This window comes from Lonchura striata, chromosome 1A (genome assembly GCF_050655825.1).
Source record: "Lonchura striata isolate lonStrDom1 chromosome 1A, ASM5065582v1, whole genome shotgun sequence".
Classification (NCBI taxonomy): Eukaryota; Metazoa; Chordata; class Aves; order Passeriformes; family Estrildidae; genus Lonchura; species Lonchura striata.
In genome coordinates, this window is record NC_140741.1 from 13910674 (window position 1) to 13918484 (window position 7811).

Genomic DNA, 7811 nt, shown 5'->3' on the forward strand with positions numbered 1-7811 from the left:
TTTGCACTGCTTCAAAGACTTCCTGTGAAGTCTGGGAGATCAAGGAGAAGGGAAAGATCAAGGAGAAGGGAATGAACTGTCTCAGCCTGACCTGCTCTTTGGCCAGGCTGTCTGGGGAGGTGGCGTGGGGGAGCTTTTGAACCATTCTGCTCCCCAACCCGGCGGCTTTGGGCTCAGGAGAGGCTAGGATTGCCTCCGCCTCTGTCCACATCATCACCTGTGCTATGACATGGACCTGAGGATTTGGGTGGCCATGTGCTGCTGCTGATGAGCAGTTCCATTCCTTCCTTCCTTCACACTGAAATGGGAAATGTACTTGAAGGCTTTCTTCTTTTTTTACCCCCTTGGCTGGAAGAGAATGTCCAGCTCCTGAAAGGAAACATAGGGCAGGGTGCAGGAGTAAAAAATAATTTAGATGGACTCAGTTTAGGTCAAATTTCTGGAAACCCACAGCTCTATCAATTTTCAAACTGTGAATCAGGAAAAACATTGTTGTTTGTAGTCTATGCTGCTCTTGACTCTCTGCAGTCTGTAAAGGGTGTTTTTGATCCCCAAAAGCCTCACTACTGCTGGCACTACTGCTGCCAGGGGAAAAATGGGGGAGAAGATGTAAAGCGATTGAATGGTATAGGAAATTTTAGTGATATATTCTAAAACATTATTAGCTAGAACACATTGCAGAGTGTTGGGGTGTGTTTTAAATTCCCCCCCACATATGGTTGCTCCCTCTCCCCCTCTTTATGCTAAATGGTCCGGCCTGCCTTCTTCTCCTCCCCCCTCTGTCTCCCAGTCATCCCTCCCTCTACCCCACTGGTTCATTCATGCTGGGTCACCCCCCTGATCCCCCCCAGGGCCTGTCCATCACTCTGGGGCCCCTCCCTTTCACCTAGAAAGTTCCACCCAGGGCCTCGGGTGATAGGCTGGTCCCTGGGGTCCCCTCCCTCCGTCTCACCCCATTGGATGTTTCCCCTGTTGTCACCTCGGTTGCCACCCCCAGTTGCACCCCAGTCCCATTGGTTGACTGTTGTTCCCTCCCCTTGTTACCTCCCCCATATAAAGGGCCATGCACACAGTGCTCGGGGCCTTTTGGGGCTCATGTCCCTTTGAGCCACAGTTGTCTCCTCAGACTGCTAATAAACTCAGAATGTGGATACCCCCGAAAGGACCACTCCTTTGCTTTTGTCAACGTCCTGCCTGCAGTGGCACGCGAGAGTGGCCTTTGCTGCCCGCCGTGCCAAGGACACTGGGCTAGCCGACACTTGGGGAGGCACCGCAACAGCACAGATTCAGCAAACACCTAAAATTCCCATCTGGTTGGGTTTGACAAGGAGAGGGTCACCTTGAGAAGTGACAGGCTAGAGAAACTTATAAAGTCCTAAGAGAATTTTAGAAAGTACTATTTAGCCTTGGTGCAGACAAACAGGGAAACAAAAAAAAAAATCAGCTCTGCTCATGTCTCAGGATAGTCTTGCCTCCAAGAGTGAATTGTTCCTGGCTACCTTAAATGTCTGTGGACTGTGCTGTTCCTTGTTTTTATTTTGCTTCACATTTGCCCCCAAAGTGAAAAGCACTTCAGGTAAAACAGAAAAAAAACTGATTAGCAAGTTCTACCAAGCGTGCAAGATCTAGCCTCCTGAAGCGAGACCAAGCCAAGAAATGTAATGGAAATTTTGAGTGCGTTTGAAAATGGTTATTGTCACAACTTCAAAGCTACTCAACCAATTTTCTGCATACTTAATCTGCTTTTAGCATTTCACCAGTATACTCAAAATCTATTGCCAGTATGTCCAACTATCACAACAAATATGCAGTGCTGTTGTTGGAATCTAGGGCCCAGTTATGCATTTGCTTGTTTGCTTTTTGAAGCACAAGTAAGCCATGCCAGTTTTCTGATACTCAAAAATAAACAGAAGGGACAATTTTGATCCAGTACAATTTGGTCATGAGGGTCATGAACCACTAGAAAGCTGTGTTCATGGGTAATAGGATGTAAATTATATTAATGATTTGCTGGTGTACAACCACAATGAAACATCATTAATCAAACTTGATGGAACATGCATGTCTGTTACTCCAGTGGATTCTGTGGGAATAACAAATAGCCTTTTTCTCACATGGGGAAGGATCACCAGCATCCTTTCTTGAACAACACTGGCCCTCTAAACTAAACACACCTCTAGTCTAAAATTTTTTATGCAGCCATGGAAAATAATGGCAATGAAGGTACATGAAGGGCCAAATGAAGGGCCAAAATCCTTATCCTGCCCCGGGAAAGCATTTTAAGAAAGCATTTTCACTATCCATGGGCAAGGCTTACTGGAATCCTGCCATAAAACGGATTAAGTCTGAGCTGATGATAGTCCCAGATGTGCCAGGCCTCCTGAAAAGAAAATGCGGGAGAAGGCTGTTTCCATTAGGCTGGCAAGAACAAGAGTGAATAATCCTGTACAGGGCTGTGCTGCTTCTGGTACCCAAACCAGTTCACTTCCAGCCAGTGTGGCTCCCTCTGCCTTCTTCTGCCGCTGATTGTCCCTTTGGGTCTTCCTTAAATGAACAAGGAAATAAGTCTCAAGGTTCTCAATCCAGATTTTCCTTCCACAAGGTGAAAAGATAGAACTGTTGAGGTCAGGTAGGCTGCATTTATTTTGCTATTTTATATTTACTGAAAAAGGGGTAGCACAGGGTGGGGGCTATTCTGCAAGCAGAGGATGGAGGCAATGGGTGCCTGTCACAGAGCAGCACCAGCCCTGCAGCCCTGGTGGGGTTTTGTGCCATCAGAGGGAAGCCAGTGGGGTCTTGTTCCCATTCACCTTTAGGAAAAAAAAATTTTTGCCAGCTGAGCCAACAGAAAATTTGGAAGGGAAACAGGACACAACCAGCTTTTGGGAGTGGGAGGGCAGAGGAGCTTCCAGGCCTTGCAGTTTTTTTCTATTTCTGTTTTAAGTTTTGTTTTGAAATAAAACACATTATTACACCTCTGCAAACTGTGCATTTTTCTAAGCTGTCCCAGAAACACAGCCTGTGATCTCATGGCAGCAAAGTCTGGGTGCACAAGTAACGATACAAAGGCAAAAGAAGATAGGATGTGGTCTCAGCAGCTCCTTGTGATGGCAGGAATAAATCTCTGCATAAAAGCAAAGCTAGGAAAACATCCATCTGATAGCCTTTCCAAACGGCAGCTTGACTCAGTCACAGATCTCTTTTTCAAGCTCAGCTCTACTACTGGTTGTTTTTCAGATCGACTATTTGCTGGAGGAATTTTGCTTTTAATTTCCCAGGCAGCTGGAGCTTATTAAATGTCCTTTTCCAGGGCAGTATTTTATATCAGTACTCGATAATGGCTCACCTGTAAACACCCTCTCTAACGAGCACCTTTGGGCGCCCTGGCTGTGCTTGGCATGGGGGGGATGCCGGGTAACAAGTTTAAACTCCAGCTTTCTTCAGTGTGTTTTTCCCACCTTCCTAATCTCTTCTGACATAATGTTGAAAGTTATTACTTAGCTGCATAAAGAAAACCATCTGTCAATTATTCACTTGCTCACATGTGGGACCAGGTACCCAGAAGCTGTTAGTGCAAGGCAAGGCAACTGCTGCCCAGCTTGTGAGAAAGCAAAAGTCTACTTTCTAGTCCTCTGATTCATCTACGTAAGGTTAGTCAGTAAAACAATCTGTTCTCCCTCAGAGAACAGCTGAGACTCCTCCAAATACTATTTTTGACATCCAAGTCACAGCTGAGGAGCCTTTCAACTTCTTTTGAGAGCATTTGGAAGATGAGACTTTTAGCAGCTATAAATAAGTTTTTAAGTGCACATCTTACTGAAGAGATGTATGGAGGTTGTTTGTGCTCATCTGTAAAGTGGATCCTCATGTTGTGCAGTAAAAATGCAACACCCAAGCTCCAGACAGCGCCCAGAGTGCTCTTGTTGTCAGAAATGACAAAATTTACTGCTTCTCCAGTTTCCCTGTCATGGAAACTGGACTTTTCAGAAGCACTTGGTGTCTGCTGGAGCCTGGTCCTGTCATCACTACCAGTTTAACAACAATTTCAGTTGAGCTAGCTTCTGAATAGAGGGCTTTGGCAATGTGTGCCTGGACTAAAATGCCCATTTTTTTTTGCCTTACATCCTGCAGATAACAGGAAATTGTAACAAAGGTGCTTGAAAAGGCCATCTGGGAAAAAAGTCACTCTTGAAGAGACTCATGACCTGTAGGCAGACTTTTGCTAATGTTACTCCACAGTAGATATTTTCTGCTGTGGTTGGCAGAATCATTTGAGGTCTATGAATTTTCTTATTGGCCTCTCTGGAGCTTAAATGGAGAAAAATGGGACTTCTTGTTTTGGCCTTGTTTGCTGGAATTTGCTGTGGCATAGTCTTCAGTGGACACTGCCCTCCTGGGTCCCTAGAATTAGGAAAAAACCTGAAAGTCAGCATTTAAGAGTATCCTTGCTTAAAATTGAAAGATATCTTTTGGTAAACAAAGGTTTTGCCATTTAAAATCTGGCTCGTGTTGTTAATGTTTTCATGATGTTTTAATGTTAATGTTCTTAAAATATTTTTTTCTTCTGGTGATCTCCAAGGAGAGGCTGTGAGTTCTGAAACAGAGTTGTCTAGATGGGTCTTCACTGACATCCTGAATCCAAGGTGGGTTTTAAAGCTGGTTGGATTGGTGGGGGTGCCTCAGCTGAGATCTACTAAAAAAAAAACCAAAAACTTAATTGCCAAGGAATTTATGCTATATACTAGCAGCAATATTGCCAGACCTGGAGAAGGTTAAAATACTTGCTAATAGGTAATACCAGGCATATGTTACTCACTTCCCTGTAGAAGGACTGAAAGTTTCAGGAAGATGTTTTTCCTCCAAGTCTCCAAACTGGATAGAATAATAGAACAGTTTCCTTAAATTGTGCACTCAAAAATCATAGCAGTTATAACTTGAACTCCCAGAAATAACATGCTAAAGATTTTGCAAAAGATAAACTGGGATTACATTTGCTGTAAATAGCCAGCGTTCATGGAGCAGTGTATCAGCTACTGGAATAACTGTACCTTAGCTTTGCAGATGATCTGCTATTTGTGGGTGCTCCATCTTTTCAAGAATAAAAGGTAGAGGAAAACAAAGCACACTTGGTGTTGGTTACAGTGAGATCAATCAGGCCAGTTATGAGCATTTCCAGAAATCCCAGGCAATGGATGCTAAACTGAATGTTGTGCTGGCTGGATAGGAAAAATGTGGAATCTATAGAAGCCAGAAGCAAAATGGCCAGATTAAGGCAGCTGGTTTTTGGTCTTAAATAGAAAGTGCTTTTTAAGGAGGTCTGTTGGGAATATTGCCACAACTAAGTGAGCCCACAGCAGCATGCTGCTGATGACTAAGTAAATGGAGATGGAGCAGAGTTGAATGGTTCCCAAAGGAGTTACTATATTTCTTTCCAGGATTTCTTGGACAGGAGGATATGTCTGAGCTGTTTGTGATGCCTTCATAATAAGTATGGTCCTTGTGAGACCTGGTGTGGACACACTGCTCCAGCGTTTTGGTGTGTGCAGTATGTCCAAGGCACTAGGAGCACATCGGGCTGTCCCTGCACCCAGCCCACAGGGACAGCCCTGGCACCTGGTCAGCCCCACTGTGAAAAGCAGCATGGGGCTAACTCTGTTTGGGCCAGCTCTTGTCCTCCCAGACAATGCATGGGTATGGAAACACTTCTGTGTTGGGAGGTGCAAAAAGATGAATGGGAAGAGATCTGGGCCTGTGTTTCATGTTAAAAACAGGATCCCTAGGCACAGGCTGTAGAGCTGAGCTTGGATGCCTTTTGCTACTTTGCAGGGGGCCTGTCTGAGATGTGCACAGGGGGATGTCCCAGGGAGTTGTACAAAATCTCCAGATTTCCCAAGACAGAGATGGAAAACTGGAAAAATTTACATAAAGGGTATTTCAGGATTTGTATCTTCCTCTCAGCAATATTTGGACAATTTTGTCAGCATCCAGTGTTTCTGTTGCATACAAGATGCTCACAGTCATTGTAGCAGTGAAGAAATCACTGCTTTTTTACAACTTCAGCATAAACTCAATTTACAGCTCACAGTCCAAGGATGCTCAGACCTAGCCATAGATGATAGTGTGTTCTAGATCCTCCTCTCTTTAATTCTTTAAACCACCTCTTCCATTCAGGACATGCTTTTTCTAAACACATTTCCTTGATAGTTTACAGTTTCTTTTTCAGAATACTTTGCTTTTACCTGCAGTAAAACTCTGCTATGCAGAGAAGTCTGACAGCACAGAGGACAACTGTCAGGGGAACACATGCTGCAGATGCCATTAGAGGCAAGTCAGCCCTTTCAAAGACATTTTTAAAATATCATCTCCACAGCCGGTGTGGCCATTTGTTAAAGACAAATGGCACTTGGGGAGCCTGGAAACCAGGATCAGCCATTAGGTGGATCTGAAATATGTGTCATCTGTTTAGTGTTGTATCCCCTTATGCGCTGCCTTTTCTCAGAAAGCCGGTCCCGCGAGGCTGGGGAGATCAGAGGGAAACAGGAGACCCATCTGCAACCTGGTGGTGAGCCAGTCACCAACAGATGAGCTCTGCTGAGGGTGAGAGCCACGGGTTGAGTGCATCTGTGGCTGTGACAGCAGCAGTGCCACAGCCATGGCAAGGACCAGCTGATGTGACCTCTGGGGAGGGCATCTTCATACAGGCAGAAAAAGAAGGGTGGGATTGTTGGGTGAGTCACTCTGGAGTACTTGGCATGGGTATGAAATCAGTGGGCTCAGCTTGGCTCTGTGGTTTCCTTTCTTTCTGGGCAGGGATCTGCACAAGCCAGAGGAGCTGCTGGGTGGATGGTATTTGCAACCGCTTTATTTTCCCTGGGCTAAAAATACTCTGCAAACTTGGGTTTTATTTTCCATTCCCAACAGCTGAGCCCTGGTCTGGAGGGAATGAATGTGTTATCCCACTGTGAAAACATCTAAACAGGTGGAAAGGACAAGGGAGCGTAGAAAGAGAGGGTGGAGAGTCTGGTTTTAGACAGAAATACTGTTTCCTTTCTAAAAACAGACTGAAAGTCCTGTAGGTAAATTTAAAACTAAAACTTCTATTCACCTTGTCATCTATTTCCTTGTGTGAAAGAGCCTTGTGTTGGAAAACACCAGGAGGAAAATGGTGATGGTGACCCTGTCAGAGGAAAGAGAAAACTGTGGGCACTGTGCTGCTCTTTCAGTCAGACTCAAACATTCTGCCAATAGACCTCATTTTTCACCTGTACATTCTATTATACCAGCTGGACTTTCCCATTCAGCTTTACCAAAAAGCTTTATTTTATCTTCTTCTGAGAAAGCTCTTTATGAAAACTATCCTAGCTCAGAGACAGCCCTGCTAAGGCATCCCACTGCTGCCTGGTGGTGCTGTTTCTGTAGCCACCCCTGTGCCTCAGCACAGAAAAGGCTATCAAACAGGTTGAATTGTGCTAAATGTTACATTTCCCATTTTTTCAGGATGGAAATATTTTCCACTTAGAAGTGTGATCCTGCCTGGTAAGACTCCCTTCATCCAAATCCTTTCTGGATTGCAAGTAAGTCTGCAAAGGCAAGGGCTAATGCACTAATCCATTCTGTTACTGTATGTCTTTATAGGAGTTTTTTAGAAGAGAAAAACAATAATAAGAGTCCAGAGACTTGTGCTGTACAGAATGTAATCAATAAAGTTATTCAAAGTTTTACACAAAAGCACTCACATGGGTCATTAGGACAGAAACTTTAATCCACTGAGGTTTAGAAATGAGGAATTTCTTAAGTAGCACCTGAGATTA

The 7811-nt window shown here is 44.4% G+C and overlaps 1 protein-coding gene and 1 long non-coding RNA gene across 9 annotated transcripts in view; one reads left to right on the plus strand and one right to left on the minus strand.

Moving 5' to 3' along the window:
* The window catches only part of LOC110472978 (potassium voltage-gated channel subfamily KQT member 1-like), a 189503-nt gene that overhangs the window by 37095 nt on the left and 144597 nt on the right, over nt 1-7811 (minus strand). The gene's annotated exons all lie outside the window — the stretch shown is intronic.
* The window catches only part of LOC146763386 (uncharacterized), a 30368-nt gene continuing 29170 nt past the window's right edge, over nt 6614-7811 (plus strand). For all 8 annotated transcript variants that reach the window (XR_014952290.1, XR_014952295.1, XR_014952288.1 and 5 more), the window contains exons 1-2: nt 6614-6728; nt 7498-7574. This is a non-coding gene — a long non-coding RNA (uncharacterized LOC146763386). The remainder of the gene's footprint in view (nt 6729-7497; nt 7575-7811) is intronic.